The sequence below is a fragment of the Meleagris gallopavo genome, chromosome 7 (assembly GCF_905368555.1).
Source record: "Meleagris gallopavo chromosome 7, MGAL_WU_HG_1.1, whole genome shotgun sequence".
NCBI classification, from domain to species: Eukaryota; Metazoa; Chordata; class Aves; order Galliformes; family Phasianidae; genus Meleagris; species Meleagris gallopavo.
The window spans coordinates 2327445-2344560 of record NC_139410.1 but is presented as its reverse complement, the minus strand read 5'-3'; the positions used below and the strand labels follow the sequence as shown (position 1 = coordinate 2344560).

The following is a 17116-nucleotide window of genomic DNA, read 5'->3' as shown; positions in this document are numbered from 1 at the left end:
CTTTTTCACAATTCTGTTTCCTTACCAATTGATCAGTACCTTTTTGCTTTGAAACTTTTATCTGATCTGCCCGAGGAGTTGACGTTAGATTGTTAGATTGTTAGTTTTTGTACATTATTTCACATCCACATTTTAAAAATAGGATTCCTTTCTATTTCGAGACAGTGGTCTTAGAACTAGCTGTTTACATAAAGTTGTGACAACAGCTCTTTTTTAAGGGAATACGTTTTCTATCATGTACTATTCCACTCTGTTTCTATATTCTCTTATTCCACCGTCAGTCTGTCATTTCACCATTACCTCTGGTTTAAAATTGGTTTAATCTGCTCCCAAACCAAACTTAATATACTGCTACTTGGAGTCGGTATCAGAAGTCAGTCGAGGGATCTCCTCTCGTATTCTGTTGTTTTCTGTTTAATGCTCTACTAAATCACTCTCGGATTAGTTCATGACCCCATTAAGGGTCTTTGGAATTTTAAGTAACTGTGTAACGTTTTTCTTTTTTTTTCATTTATTTAGTTTAATTCTTGATTCTTTACTTAGTTCTTCGAGTGTGCTCCTGCATGTATTTTATAAACAGCTCTTAGTTAAATTACTGATCATAAATGTTTACTGAAATTATCTCTGACACAAAACATACATCTACCCAAATCGTAGACTCCTAGAATGGCCTGGGTTTAAAAGGACCATAGTGATCATGTAGTTTCTGTTGGAAATATCCGAGTAGTTTATCAGAACAGTATCTCTGGTAAAGCAGATTTTATTCACGATTGCAATGGCGGGCTTCCTGCAAGCAGGAGAGCACGCAGAAAACAGCATCCCATCTTTTATGCCCCGTTACTCGATGCTTATCCCTTTCTCCCCTGATTCCTCATTGGCTGAGTACTTCAGGTTCACAATCTTCCCAGCACTCAACTAAATATACAGATACTGGATAAACATAAATTTTTGCTAGCTAAGCATATATCATTAATTAGTTAACTTCTCGCATTTGCTCATTCAGCGCTCGGTCTTTGTTTCTGGATGTCTGCTCGTCCTTGCATTGAGATAAGCTTGAAAGAAAGATGGAGGGGAGTATCTTGATGCCTGCCTGTTGCATCCCAACCTACCCGCAGAGCGAGGCCATCCAGCCTTGTGTAGAGTCCCTGGCTTCTTTGATGTTTGTTAAGTCTGTTTTCCTTTTGCTGATGTCCCTTATCCAAACAGAATAGCTCTACAATATGCTTTCTAGTCCATATTGCTATACCTGTACTATTTGGAACATTTAAAAACTATTGCAGTTTTGCAAGCAAGAATTAATCACGTCATTCAGCAACTATTTTTCTAAAATATGCAACATGTATGGTATTTCTACTTTTTCACATCTGGCATTTCTAAGGACGAGTTACAAAATACAAACACATTGTGCTCTACTTCTTCACATCAGTTCCCCCTTTTGAATATCTAATGCAAAAACAACATTGCATTCCTACATTTCTACCCCCTGCTATGTGCAGGGTCACCAACCACTAGACCAGGCTGCCCCGAGCCACATACAGCCTGGCTTTGAATGCCTTATTCCTTGGACTTCTTTGTATTTCTTAAGAAAGAAACACCAATTCAAGGAGCAATACTGTCTACCAAAGCCAAGTGTTGTGGTTTTTTGTTTTTTCAGGTTGCTTCTACTACACAGAAATTTACAAAAAGTTTGGTATGAAATCTAATGCTACCCACGCTATCAGGAAATATATTTTCCCTTAGGTAGCATCTCGCATCCCTGAAGAAAATGTAGGCTAAGAACTGCAATCCTGTAACTCTGCATCATGTTGCGTTAAATTCATCAAGGGCAGCTTTAATTTAATTGTTTGTGTTTGTAGGATGTGTTCGTAACGTAATCCTATTACTTTGAGACTTTGATAATTCATTTCTAAATCATCATCTTTTAGGAATCTTTCAAGTTAATAAATGTTTTTAGGGTCAAACCAGCAGCTTGCTGCCTGATATTCAACATTGATAGTTCACCTCTCAGTTTGCTCAGAGGCTGCTTCTACACCACACTTTATCATTATCTGTGACTACTCATATCTGCAGACTGGCCTCATCTAAGTAGGTTGGATTTGCACAGACATCTTTAAATCCAGCATCTGCTCCACAGGTGGTCCAGGGTGGCACAGAAATTCAAAAACTGAAGTTAGAATCTAGTAGAAAGGAGCACGCTTATTGTCTCTAGTGAAGATTATTGTTTTTGCCAACAGCATACAGTGTTGTAACTGGATGTTTTAAAGCTTGTGTCTGAAAAATACTACCACAATTTTGTTTTACAGCACGATGATCACACTAGCATGCAGGAAGTGCAAATCGTAGTGTCCAACAGGTTAATCACTCGTTTTAAGCCAAATCATGCACAGAATAGGCTGTAGTGCATCCTAATATTAGTACGGCTTTTCTTGTCTGATCCTTGAGAAAAGATCAAAGCTCTGACTGCTGTTCCTGAGAGCACCATTGTGCTCAAATCATACTGCAAGTAGAACAGAAGCAGCAGAAAGCGGAAGTGTTATCAGTGGAACATACAAGCACTTCTGAAGCATCACATTTTAGTAAACTGGACTTCTTTAATAAAGGCGTGATTTCCATATCAACCATACATTACAGAAATACATCTTTAATCTGAGCTCTGAATGAAAGCAAGTTTTCACCTAAATAGCAGTTGCAACACTTTATTTACAGGCTCTTCATTTTGCTGAATCACAGGCTATTCAGCTTTCTGGGAGGTGTCTGTACCAAGCAGCAGGTGCTTGAGGATGAGATGCTCAAATATACTTAAGCAGGCAGAGAATCTTCAGGGAAACAAAAGATGCATGGCACAGTTTGACTGAATAAGAGCGTATTTAGCTAAAAGTATTAGTTAGGGCACTGTATAACTGATCGCTGTTTTTTGTTTTCTGCTCCGTCTTTGCTTTCACCCAAGTGCAGTATTTCCTTTTCACACAGAGTTATGTGTTGGACAAGTCAATTTTAGTTGTTAAGCTGCTTCTGTATTCACATGGCGGTGATTAGGACTACTCAGAAATTATGGAAAAAAGATTTTTATCTTTAACAAAGAGTTCTGCATCCGTTCTTTGGTGTGAGAAGCATCAACAGCGTGCATTGACCAATTTCCTTGTCTTCAAGTAGGCACATTTTTTTCTGAAGAATCATAGATACGCGATATCTATCATGGAATAGGACCTGAAAATAATTAAGTAGATGGATCCCAAACCAGGCTATGAAAACATCACCAATAGCATCCAGGTGGAGACATCAGTCAGAGCCACGTAGTTGTTCAAGAACACTCGTTAGATAGGTAAGCTGCTAAATGCAAATTATTTTATTTAATTTCACGCTCCAAATTATAAAAAGTCCACAAGTCATTGTAAGGTCTTCCAACATTTTTTATTTTGCATTTTCTTGGTATGTTGCAAAGAAGATGCACAGAAATAAGTATTTTAATAGAATTGGTCATTAGTGAAAGATTATTTTTGCTGGTCTTCACATATCACTACAACAGTATGCTAAAAGTTTGCATTTCTAACAGTATTAGGAAAGGATAGTATTGTATTTATATATCCAATACAAAGTGAACCATTACAAAATGTGACACAGAAAATTTAGAACAGAAAAAAATTGATGTGCTGTAAACTATTGTTCCATTCCTGGCATACAGGAAGGAAATAGGAGGTTTGCTAAGGCCTGCTGTAACAGTGGCTCTCCGGTCTGGTATGCCTGTGGAAATTGCTTACGACTCTGGATTCCATCAGATATGGTGTCAGCAGTTCATAATCCTGCATAAAGAATTATTCCTTTTATCAAAATTGATAATTTTTCAAATAAAGTCATCTTCAGTTAGCATTTTAATAAAAAGACTGCTCACGCATCTTGGAGAATGGAAGCGGAAAGGACTTCTTAGGTTGTCAGGTTAACTAATCTGTCTGCCCATACATGATCAAGCACTCGTAATTCTTGGGATAATGGCATTTTAGTTTTACAAAGAGAAGCAGGCTTCATCCATTGAGGAAAAAAAAAACAAAACCTATAGACCTCTCCTTTGCAGATTCTATATGTCTTGTTAGCCTTAGCAAGCAAAGGCTGAAAGATTTTGGATTTTCTTAATTCAAACCAAGGTCACAAACAATATTTTTGTCATAAAATTGCATTGAAATTAAATACGTTTGTAGCTATTCCTCAATTGTTCATTTAATCTGTTTGTATCAGGGCTTCCACAGTTCACTCTCTAGGGAGCAGAAGGGTAAAATTAACAGTTTTACAATTGATAATTCAAACTGTTGAAAAACATGAAATTTTCTCTGTTCTTTGCAGTACAGCTTTGCCTTTATTGACATAATAAAAGCTCTGGTCTGGGGACTGTCTTTGAGAAGTTGTAAAGATGTAGTAATGAGACTGCAGGCTATCTCTAACAGTCAATCCTGATTCATTTTTTTTCCTGCACAAGGTTTGATGCTTTTTGGATTTTCATAGATTTACAGTTGGGTTGTTCTAATGAGTGGAATCACAATGATAGAAGCAGTCTCTGGTAACTTTTTGTCAATGCAACAAGGTATATGGTAGTTAGAATTGCTCAGAAGAGGAGTGCTTTAAATGCTCTTAGGCAACTGGTTTTAGCTTGCTCTGCTACTCACAGTTCTTTGGAATTAAGAATTCTCAGTAGTCACACATCCTTTTCTAGTTAGTTGTACTCACGTGGATCCAAGGTTTCTGTTGTTATGCTCACAAAGCCATAAACTGTGATGTGAAGAAACACAAATGCTTTGATACAAGGAACATCTGCATGGAGCTCCAGGTTCTGCTTTTTCAAACTTCCCACTAAACCTAGCTTAGTTCTCTTTGTAACTGTTTGTTCACTACCTTTGTTTGGGGATTCTTAATAACTTTTTCTTGCTTCAAGACTCAAGACATAAGACTTCTGGAGCCTTGCTGTTCACTGGAGCTTATCTGCCAAAGTAATTGCCTAAGAGTGTGGACATACGTTGCTAACTATTAACATCTTGTATGTTCTATTTCAGTTCTTTTTGTTTACCGTAAAAGCCTTGGAGGAAAAAAAAAAAAGAAGTTCTAACATATACATGTTTTTATGTAAAGCAGAGCTTTGGAATTGAACAGTTTCTATTCATTTCTGTTCATTCAATGTTAAAAATGTTTATACCAAATTACAGTTGTGCGTGTGCACAACTTACAGTATTTCCTCAAACAATGACGTTTTGAATTCAGTTTCTCAAAAGCTCTCTTCACGCTAGTTTCTAGGCTGACTTGATTGCTTTGCAGAATCAGAGAATTGTCCCTGAAAGGGGACCGTGTCCTTATGTGCAAGTGAAGCTTTCAGCAGTAGTGACGGAGGGATTCATCAGAAATTCTTGTTGGCTTTGGAGAACATTTAGCCGGAAAGTGAAAGATAATAGTTCATGTCAAGCCACTGAATCAAGAACGAAGTAGTCTTCAAATTTGATGTTTAAATATATTGGTTGTAATAATAAAAAATTTCATATTTACATACGTGAGATAAGACATAAATCTATGAGATCGAACCACAAATTCTAGCCATTTATTTTCTCAGGCTCTGGGTAAATAACCTATTAAAGAATTAGTTGTTCGCTCTGAACTGATTTATTTTATTCAGCAGCTAAAACAGCTGAAGAAGCTTGTTTGCCTCATGTTTTTTATAGCATACATTTAGTTGTCATTAGAATATAGAAAGTTACTGACATTGTAGGGTTCTTCTAGAAATAAGAAGTCAAATGCTCATTTTTTCCCAGACTTTCACAGATCTTACTGCTATCTAATCTGACATCCAGAAACCCATTGTAAACACAGCCCGATATAAAGTAAACATAGAAGCCTCAGTATCAGATAAACAGAACACTCGGGATTCAAATTGTCTTCCCAACTTAATTCACAGCAAATTTTCCGTATATATATATCAATTTCCATGGGACTTTATAAAGTTTATGTGGTTTATTTTGATGAGATCTACAATTTTACTGACTGCCCTGGGGATTTGATGGTACTTGCAATTTAGTAAATTTAAATTCTTTTGGTGGATGTGTATTGAGAAAGCAAAGACAGTATTGTGTACAGTAACAAAATGTGGGAATACTAAGGAAGTGAAGAAGAAAATATTTTTGCTTCTTCCATAAAAAGAAGAAATGTTTTATTGTTTCTGTGAGTTTTTGTAGAACTTCTCTGCTTCTCTGACATTAACTTCTGTGGAGAGTTGTGCTAGTGGAGTCTTCTGTAGAACGACAGAAGTTGTTTATAAAAATAGCCCTTTTGATAAATTTCACAGAAGCTAACAGGAACAAAACAGAATAAAAAGCCTGGAAATTGGTTTACGGTAAATTAGATAAGGCTACTTAAAGGACATTTGATAATTAACACTGCATAATTGTGTAACAAAACAGTGAAATGCTTTGTGAAAAAATATGATCTTGATAACGATTATGTTATCGGTTTATGATATGAGGGTAGGCCAAAGTGATAAAATCGGAAACAAAAATGTGAGGACTGCTATTATGTCGCGATATTAGTATGGGGTTTTATAGTGAGTTTTTAAGCAGAGTAAGCAAATTCATATTTCCTTGTCTCTCAGCATAGGCAAAAACTATATTACTGCATGCAATATAGATACATAGTTCCTTGTGGGGTTTTTTTTTTTTCAGTTGGCTAAGAAAGCTTAGACAGTTATAGTTAGAATTTTTCTAATTTGAAAATACAAGGAATATTTTTTATTCAAAGTGTTGCAGGAAATGGCACAGTAATGGTATTTCCATAAAAACAATCAATTACATTTTTGTTTGGGTTATCTGAAAAGAAAATACAGAATAGGACCACTGTTGAGAGAAATGAAAAAGACAGTGAAGAGGGCAGAGGTATAAAACTCAGCCTCGAATGGAAAAGGCAGATGTGGATTGGATAAAGGAATTGCAATCCAAACATTCCTGAGAAATGCGCAACAGCTTTTGCAAACACTCCCCTTGATAATTAGTGCCCTGCTTTGCATGTTCCGAGGGTCAGAAGGATTTTCAAAGCAGAGAAGGCAAAGGATTTCAACCCTGATGCCAATTTCTAACCATTCTCACTCTTACTGTAGTTAGGCGCTCTGTAATTAATCAGGATGTTAATTTAATATTTTCTAATAAACTTATGTCCACCTATTGCATAATGTAGAAGTTTCTTCAAATTACTGCTGTCCCAGACATTAAACAGGAAATCAGTGAGTGCAGTGTCTGCAGTTCCTTACAAGGAATGAACAGTTCAAAATTCATAGCCAGCATCAAAAATTCCAATTTACCCAGGTGCTTAGAAGAATCCCTGTGTCTGTGCACAATTATTTTTGCTCCTTGTACATTCATGAAGAAATGTTGCATATAGACATATATATAGGTCAATAGATAAATACAGATAACTATTCAAGTAGCATTTAAATAAGCGTATGTCCTTCAGGAAAGTCATACACAGAAAAATAGCCAGAAGTTTCTTTATGTGAGAGGATAGATGGTCAGCAGACAGATCCATATCTCTGTTCTTCTGCTGAAGAAGAATTTCTGAAGAAACTAGCTGATTGTTTTATGAGTGGTTCTTTTGCTTTTTAAAGTCTCAACTGAATAACTATGACTCTACCCAGGCCCTCTGCTTCCCAAAGTACACAGAGAATTGGGGAATAACTAGCAACTGTGAAAATAACTCAGATATCCAAATATGCTATCTGAAACGGTCATCTCATAAGACAAGGCCAAACCTTTGAAAATCAAGGCCAATTTATAATAAAGTTTGTAGAAATGTATTATTTTAAAATATATTATATACCAAAATCTTTTAATAAACCTCTAAGAAGCGTTTTTTGAAAATGTTGCTTTGTGTCATTAGGGTAAACAGGGTGGGACAACAAGTTTTCAGATATTTCAGGATTCAGATATTGGAATCAAAGACAGCTCAGGAAGAGAAATCTACTAAAAAAAAAACCAAATACCATTAAATGATTTTATTCTCCTCAGATTGCAGATAGCATGTTTTTGTACTTTTCATTAAGAAAATAAATTATTTGTGTACTATTTGAACAGAGTTAAAAAAGACACTTGATGTACAAGTTCAGAATAACGCTAAATTTCTGAATGCACTGAACTACAAAGGTTAAAGGCCTATTAACTGTTCTACGTTGCAAGATGAGCTCATTCCAAAGTGTGCTCTACCACAAAACCCTGGTCGATCCGTGTATTGATTTTGTTAGATATCTTAAGTTTCTTTCATTAATTTGTCATAACATCTGATTCTTCAGCTGGCACAGCTCTGAGCAGCTTAAGTAAAGCTTTGGCGCTGGGGTTTTTCTATTTCTGCAACCTGATTGATATGCAGTGGGGTCCTTCGTTGAAAGAGTAAGAAGCTTTGGAACAGAAAATGTGATGCATACAAACAGCAGGCATGCATTCCTTCCAAATGTTGGTAGATTGGTGGAAGCCTTGCCTTTTAGAGTTGGCTACAGATGCCTACTGCTAGAAGTAAGACAGTGTTTAGAGGGGTCCTTCTTCTGCCTCCCAATCTTTTAATGTTATCTAGAAACAAATTAGTAGTCATTTTTTAATCTTTTCTCTTTTTTTGCTTAGCAATGCACTGTCTTGGAGGGCGTTTGCCTGCATTCCCAAGGAGACTAATTCATCTTAGATACAGTATGTGTAACTTTTGGGAAGCCTGAACTGCTTCAGTGATAAGTACGTGGTAAGTCTCTTTGTGCTGACATGGTTGGGCTGTGGTGTTTACACTGTGTTTGACACGTACAGGGGTTTAGCTTGTGTGTTTTTCAGCTCACTGAAAATAATATACTGCACTTAGCGATTACAGAACAAAATGTCTTCTCATCTTCTCTATTCTGTGACATTTGCCATAGCAAAGTGCTAAGAATAATTCTGAAGAGAGAATATTATTTTGTTCATGTGCTATTTCTCACAGAAATGGAAAATAGGACAACGTTCTTGTTTACTTACAGTTTCTTTCCGTGAATCAGTTCACTAAAAAGACCTTGATGTATGTGAAAATATTATCTATGTAAGGTTAGGTAACATTTGCCTAAGTGAGTGTCTATGTATTTTGGTGTTCCACTATTTTATTCTAAGAAGAATGTCTTCAAAATTTCCTTTCATTTTGAAACGTATCAGTAGCTCAGCCTTCAACAGAAGTTCAGTCAGATGCAATGTTTCTAGAAAGGCCTATAGCTGTCTTTCTCTTCAGAGAGGTCATTATCTCTACACCAAATAGATTAAAACTAGCTTCCTCATTGTCTTCTAAATTAGCAAATTCACTAAGAAAACTGGTGCATGTCATTAAGTTGATAGCATCGAAAGTTATTCAAGGACAAAATTTCTGAATTTTTATGGTTTGAATTATTTTTCACTTTTTGCCCAATGGAAACTGCAGTCTACGCTTCTTGTGTCCTTTCACAAGTACCACGTTAAAAACATCTTATGAATGTTGAAGCGCTGCTGAAGATACTGAAAGGTGAGTTTTCCCAACTGTCTCTTAATTGAAAACAGAATTTCTATAAGGTATTGGAGAAAAGCTCTGATAAGTTACCTCATTCTAACTTTGAGAAGACGTTGTTTGTTTTGTTGACTTTTTTTAAAGGATAATACTTCTTGCCTCCCTGCCCAGGACTTCTTTGTTGGATATGTTTGTATAAGATGTTCTTCTACCTATGTGGCATTTTGTTCACATTTAGTAAAAAAGAATATGACGTATCAATTGAATTGCTGCCTGTTGGTTGTCATTAGAAAGGTAGTATAAACTAGAATTCAAAAATCCTTCAATCTCTAAAATGATGGTGCTGAAAGTTTTTGGATGATATGCACACACATAATATACTATAGGGTATAGCTAAGTATGCTTGCCCATGCTATTCTTCCTCATGAGCCTGTGGAGAGCGTGTTGAAAAATGCAAGTGCACTACAGCCCTAGGATTTGCAAAGTCACGCTCTATAAAGACTATGCTTTATAGAGCAAGCTTTATATAGCTTGCTGTTTCTCTGGATGGTAAATTCTCTGGGGTTTTGGTAGCTACCTCAGCACAAACCAATCTAATATGATAACTATTCTGGCCACCAGCCAGAAACCACCAGGCAAGTTCCTTTGTTTTTTGTCTCCCTTATGCAAGTGACCTGAAGTCATGAAAATGGAAAAATTGCTCTGAGAAGAGGATTCATGAGACAAAAAAAAAAAAAAAAAAGTGTTTGTAAGCATTACTGTCTGTATCATCAAAACTCTTAGTTTTCTGATAGATTTTATATTTCAGTCCCTGATTTAGCTTAAAACATAAATATCACCAGCAGGACAGCTGTTTGTCAATTGCACTCATGCACATTTTTAGAGGTGCTAACTGTTCTTACAATAACGTTAACTACAAGTTTCCTCAGTAGTGTTTTCGACTTGTGTCTGTATTTAAGAAATGTGGTCTCTATCATCAGAAGTCCAATCAAAAATGCAGGTGGCCCGAGTGTGGTGATTGTGCTATTTGAACATCAGTAGAAGAGAAACGAATAAGCAGGATAATACTTTGAAAAGATGTACTTTGTCACTTGGTGGTGTTACATCTGTGGCTCCAAAGATACGAGTTTGACAGAAATGCCAGTGATGTTTCTAAGAAATAACAGTAAATGGCACTTGGCTGATGAGGATCAAAATTGAAGTACGTGGCAATCTTCACATGTTCTTATTCAGTAAAAACAGAACTCGTTCAGTACTGGGGTTAATGACACCAAGCTGAGTGGTGCAGTTGGTACAGCAGAAGGAAAGTATGCCAGAGAGTATGTCCAGAGAGACCTTAGTAAACTTGAAAGGTGGGCCATGTGAATCTAACGAGATTCAACAAAGCCGAGTGCAAGGTTTTGAACTTAGGTCAGGGTGATCCCAGATATGTATACAGACTTAGAGAACTCCTTGAGAGCAGCCCTGCTGAGAAGGATTTAGGGTCTTTGTGGATCAAAAACTTAGCACGAGCCAGCAGCGTGCACTTGCAGCACAGGAAGTTAATGGTATCCTGGGCTGCATCAGAAGAGAGGTGGTCAGAAAGTGCAGGGTGGAGATTGTCCATCTCTGCCCTTGTGAGGCCCCATCTGGAGTACCGTACTCAGGTCTGCGGCCCCCAGTTGAGGAAGGACCTGGATTTTTTGAAGAGGGTCCAGAGAAGGGCCATGAAGTTGATGAGAGGGCTGGTGCAACTCTCACATGAAGGCAGGCTGAATGAGCTGGGCTTGTTCAGTGTTGTGGAAGAGACAGCTGCAGGGAGACCTCATTATGGCCTTCCAGTATTTAAAGGGAGATTGTAAACAGGAGAGAAATCAACTTTTTAAAAGATAGATAGTGATAGGACAAGGGAGGAGTTTTAAACGGAAGGAAGATTCAGATTAGATGTCAGGGGAAAGTTTTTCACTGAGAGGGTGGTGAGGTGCTGAAATAAGCTGTTCAGAGAAGTTGTGGATGACTAGAAGTGTTCAAAACCAGGTTGGATGAGGCCCTGGGCAACCTGATCTAGCCCTGGATCTAGCGGTTGGCAACCTTGACTGTGGCAGCGGGCTTGGAATTTGATGATCCTTGAAGTTACTTTCAACCTAAGTCCTTCTATGATTCTATGTTTCTTCTTGTATCCTCTTTTTATATTTTTAGAAACTGTTGTGTTTTCTTCATGTTACAGTTTGCCGTAAAGTCAAAATGACACCTCATGAATTCTCAGAGATCTAGAGAAGGCACACCAAGCTGTTCTTCACTCTGAAATTTCATTAAGTTTCGAAAAGAAAATATTTTTTCCTTTTTCTGAGCAGTTGCTAGTGGTCATGGGTGATCTTGAGAGCTGGAAGACATAACAGCATGCAGTGCTTTTGTTCACAGTGACAAGACATACAGAGGCACAGTAAGACAGCTTATGGGAAAGATAGTACAATAACAACACTGACCTCCTGACCTTTATAAATTAGGAAGTGCAATTTCTAAATCAAAAACAGGACCAGAGTGCTGGGAATGGAAACAAACTTAATTCTCTGTTGTGCAAAAAACCCTAGATTTTCATAACAGCAGGTCAGATTTTTAGTCCTTTGTACGTGTCCATTTGTTTCATAAATTCCAGACAGCTGTGTGCTTGGAATGGCTTTGGGAACAAGGACAAGCAGGGGAACAAGGGAAGACAAGAGGAGAATGGCTGGGGATCAGCACTCTTTGTATGCCAAGGAGATACTCCCTCTGGAGAGGGAGATTTGAATATTCCTAAATGAGGAATTTCTTTTTCTTCTCTCCTGCAATATCTACATAGTTGACTCAAGCCACAGAAACTGCAAAAGTCAATATCTGTTTATCATCAGAGAAGAATGACCCAGACCTGATCTCTAATCTAAACACCACTATATCTTGGTGGCATCCATCAAGAGATTTTTTCTGCTCCTACTTCTTTTAATTTTCCGTAAGCAAGATTAATTAAGTATCGTGGATCCTGGAACTTAACTGATCTCTATCAGGAGTTTAGTGAAACATCCTTTTGAGGATGGGGAGGTCAGCTGAGGGAAGGTGGGATGAGGTATATTTTTGTTTCAAGGCATACTCTATATCTTTACTCTCAAAATGGCTTCTGTAATCACAGTACTAGCTTATAGACTTGTTTTTCAGTATACCTCATCGGTGTATTCAGTGTTCTGCCATTTGAAAAGAAAAGTTCTATACCTTGTAACATTGATATACTCTATGGGAGTAGGCACTTGTTTGAGTTTTCTGATGTGTGTATAAAATGATCTCCATTCTTAAATTATGGAGTAAGAAGATTTTTCACTTCAAAAATATTACATTGTTCTACTAGTAATGTATATTTTTTTCTATGATATTTATTTCTACTTTTCCATGACACGCAATTGTTAAGAAAGGATACAGAAAATTTTCTTATTTTTGAATATTTTAGAAAATTTCTTATTTTAGACAGAAAATTTCTTATTTAAGACACAATGAGTAAATGAATCTTAAATGAGCATATCAATTTTTGTATTCACAGAGTAGTTAAAATACAGGTTTTTGGGCAGGCCGTAAATTTACATTTTATGTGGTAGCTTGTCTGAGAAAAATACTTTTCTTGTCACAAATATAACAGGACTGCCCGATAGCAACCCAGGCCTGGGTCAAGGCAGTATAAATAGGGCTCTGTTGCTACTATTGGAAAATAAAGCAATGGCAAACACTTTTGAAGTATAGATTTTGTAAATGCATTACATTTACAAAATTTACAGTATGCATAATTTGCACACTATAAGCATGGGTCTTTGGGGCAATAGTGGAGATAGAAAAGTATATGTCTTAAGAACACGTAGATGCCTGTGTAAACAGATGTCCCCGCTGTGCGTGGAAAATCCATGTTACATTACAGTCAGGCGATAAGGATGTGCTTATGGGCAGGCTGGAAATTTGGATAGGCTGAGGCAAAAGGAGTACAAAAAAGTAGTTTAAAAAAGATGGAATTCGGTGTTTGTTGGAATCATACCACTGTTACTACGATTTGTGCCGCAGAGTTCATAAGGAAGGAGAATAATGCTTGTGTGGTATTTTCATTCCGTTTTCTTGATTATTTCTAACGACTTAACTTTGTTAGCAGAGTCCACCACAACTTTGTTGTTATTACTTGGGGGTGGTTTTGTGGCATCTTTTTACCCAGATTTTCTAAAAAAAAAACAAACTTTCCCAGGCTTGTCTGAAGAGTTGCTATCAATATTGATTTGATATGTTTCTGCTTTTTACAAGTCTGAATATAAAATATAGAATTTTCTATTCTGTGATATTAAGACAAGAACCTGCAAGCCAATAGAGAGCTTAATGATAAAAGAGGTTCAGATCAATAGTATAGGAGTTCTTCTGTGCATGACAATGCTCAATTTAATTCCTAACTTTTCCCACTTTCCGATAGCAGACGCATCATGGGATCTGTGAGAATACATTAGAGTTAATAAGAGAGGAATGCATGTAACGAGGTCATGGATCAGAAGAGATCCCATCTAACAGATGTGAGGAGCCAGCCTTTCAGGCCACCCAGCAGCAGCAGGGCTGGTCATCTTCCACTCCGCTCAGAGAAGCAGCTGACCGCTGCCTCTCTGTTCTAGGAAACCCACGTGCTCTCTTGACACGTGGAGCACTTCTGATCCAGAAGAGAACATCATACCCATCTCATGCAGTCAGTCAGGGAAAACTAGTCCAGTGCTCATCTTGAAGATCAGAATTTCATTATTATTTTTTTTAATCTTTTTCTTTTTTTCTTTTTTCATTTTGAAGACCAGGATTTCATTACTCACAGAAGAATCTTCTCTTGCTGCATTCTCTTGACCTACTCACGTCTTCATTTTTCTTCATTTTGAATAGAGTTTTCTAAAAAAAAAAATTTTTCCTCGCTAATTTCTTCTGCTTTGAGTTGTGTTAATTCCAAACAGATCAAGAGTTAAAACACTTAGTCCTGTGTTCTTTTCTTTTCTTTTTTTTTTTTTTCAAAAGGATGAGTCATCTGAGCACGGATAGCCTTCTGTTATTCTTTAGTAAACGCAAACAAGAATATTTGTTCCCTCATTAGAAAAACAATAAATCAGAGAACAGAAAAATGTGAAACAGTAATTTGAATTAAATAATTCCTGCCTGTGTATTACAGTTGTTGTTCTTTTTTTGTTTAGAAGATGCAAAAAAAACAAAACCCAAAAACTTGATGAAGTGTGCAGGATTGCTAGTCCTGAGACCTAAAATCTGGAACCTTTCTCTTCTGAGGTCCCATGTGAACCAACAGCTATAGCGCAACACACTTGAGTGCTGCTGGGAACTCCATGTACTGCCTGGAACCGCAGAGCTTTGAGTTGAGGCAGCCGAGCCAACAGCACAGTTGGGCTTACCTGGTGCACCCCTGCTTCCTGCGCAAATTCTGTGCTGCAGGGATTACCTCCTGTGTATGCTGGTGTGATCTCAAGCTGCTCTCTTGACAGACTTGGAGATATAGGAAAACAAAATTTTGGCAGTCGTGTAAAATTAAATATAGCTCACCAACTCACATTCAAGTTTATTTTAAGTTAATTATATCCTTTCTGCTATTTTTCTGTACTTCTGTTGCTCATCTAGCAGCTATAATATGTAGAGTGCAAAAGCCTTTGCGTGACGTTGTCCTGACATAAAGTCTTACCCAGAAGTTCTATTAAGTATTTTATTAAGTGGGTGGAATTATGCTATTTCTTTAAAAAAGTGCAAGTCTGTTTTTTTCAGTTGTACAGTAGAAATCAGAATTAGAGATGAACAGAAAGGATTCCTTGCAAAGTAAGTCTGACACCTCAGTGAAAAGGAGGAGCATCTTCTCCAAGGCAATGCGCCAGTGTTCTAAATTAACAGATTTCATCATTGGCGACAGAAGTAGGTGTGTGTTCAGTACAAAAACCACGCCCTGGCCACAGATCTTGAATTCCCCAGCATTCAGTACACCCAAAGGTCATTAAACTCATTTGGCTTGCATTCCTCCTGCTGTGAAGAGAGAATGCTGTGGGTGCTGTCTGCTTCACCCTAGTGCAGTCATAATGTTGGCTCTACTTTAAGAGCCTTTACAGCTGTGCTGTAAGACAGTTAGTTCCCAACATGACTCAGAAGAAGGATTTTATTTAATCTGCAGAGGACTTCTGCAAAAAAAGAATTTTCATTTGTGAAAAAAGTTGAAGCCGTGCAAAGCTGAAAGCAGAAGCATGTGAAAAAGAGGCTCATCTCAAAAGCTTGATTCCCGTTGTTGTAGGAAATAATCTCAGTGAAATGGAAAGATGGGAGACTCCCTTAATTCCTGTGATTGTTCTATAAGTAATCAGTGCTTTGGCTGTAGTTTGCATTACTTCTAGCACATAAAGAGAAACAATTTATGTTACATATTGGGCTGCAGCTTGATACATCCTCGCTGGATAAAGAGGAGGGGATTAAAGTGCTAGGAAGTTGTTTGTTTGTTTTGTGGTTTTATGTTCAGGTTTTCCTATAGATCAACTGTTTCTAAAAGGTGACCTGAAAGAGAAAGCAGTGTGATAGATGTATCTTAGCAGTGTGTGTTTGTTCACTAAGAGTACAATCCAAGGAAAATAGTAGTCCATGAAGGAAACTTTGAAGACCTTAACGCAGACTTTGGTGATGTGGCATTTGAGGAGACTTCCCTAAGTGAAGTATCATTTTCATTTTTGCTTGCTTTTGCCTTTGGTCATCATTTGCACTATTTTCAGCTTCTTATTTCTTTGAAGTCATACACCTCTTTTTAAATTCCACAATTCTCTACTGTCATTAAAGTCTTCACTGAACAAAACCAAGTTTCTTGTTTCTAACACAATGGTAATTCCAGTGACAAAAATTTGAAGACTGACTGTTCAGATTAAATGCTTGGATCGACGTGTCTTCCATGTTATCTACAGTAAAGAGAAAATATCTTCAATAACAAATAAGTGTTCCAGATTCTCTCTAAATGTGAATGTTCTGATTACGATATGAATTTTTTCTTCCAGCTTAGTCCAGATGCCGAGACGTTACATTCCTGATGATGAGATCTGCCCACTAAATACTCCTACATTGCCTGCAAGACTCAAAAATCAAGATAACTGGGTTTTTTCTCCTGCGAAGAGGATGTGAAAGGGAAGCCTCTGCTCAGAAAGTGCCCGTGAATACTCAAGGCAAGCTGTAGCACTGTCTGTTCACGTAATTAAAATCAAACAGAATTGTGAATGTCCTACCAAAAGGAATTGATTCATGGTAATTAAAGGCAATTGCCTTATAGTTTTACAGTAGTAATATAAAATCGAGACTACACCCATTCTTACGTGAAGCTAGCGTTAATGAGAAACTCCAGTGAAGCTGATCATTGCCATTCATTGATGAGACACAACAAAGATAACACAGAACTCAAGGAGGCTAATGTCTATAGGTAATTTTGTTTTTTTTATGGGGTGTAATCATCAAATGATACTGGTCATTTTTCTATTCGGGAACCCCATAATTAATTTTTGTACGAACTGAAGCATGAAGATTGGTTCCACACTGCATATCGCAAATAGCATGTCATGAGAAATATGGCTTCATAGTCTAGTTG

At 37.2% G+C, this 17116-nt stretch overlaps 1 long non-coding RNA gene across 6 annotated transcripts in view; it reads left to right on the top strand.

The window, feature by feature from the left end:
- LOC116216797 (uncharacterized) overlaps positions 1 to 16694 on the top strand; it is an 86540-nt gene extending 69846 nt beyond the window's left edge. For 3 of the 6 annotated variants that reach the window (XR_014884555.1, XR_004160275.2, XR_014884553.1), the window contains exons 2-4: positions 8631 to 8742; positions 9439 to 9519; positions 16536 to 16694. This is a non-coding gene — a long non-coding RNA (uncharacterized LOC116216797). The remainder of the gene's footprint in view (positions 1 to 8630; positions 8743 to 9438; positions 9520 to 16535) is intronic. The other 3 variants (XR_014884557.1, XR_014884556.1, XR_014884554.1) reach the window with 1 other exon arrangement.
- The last annotated feature ends 422 nt before the right edge of the window (positions 16695 to 17116 follow it).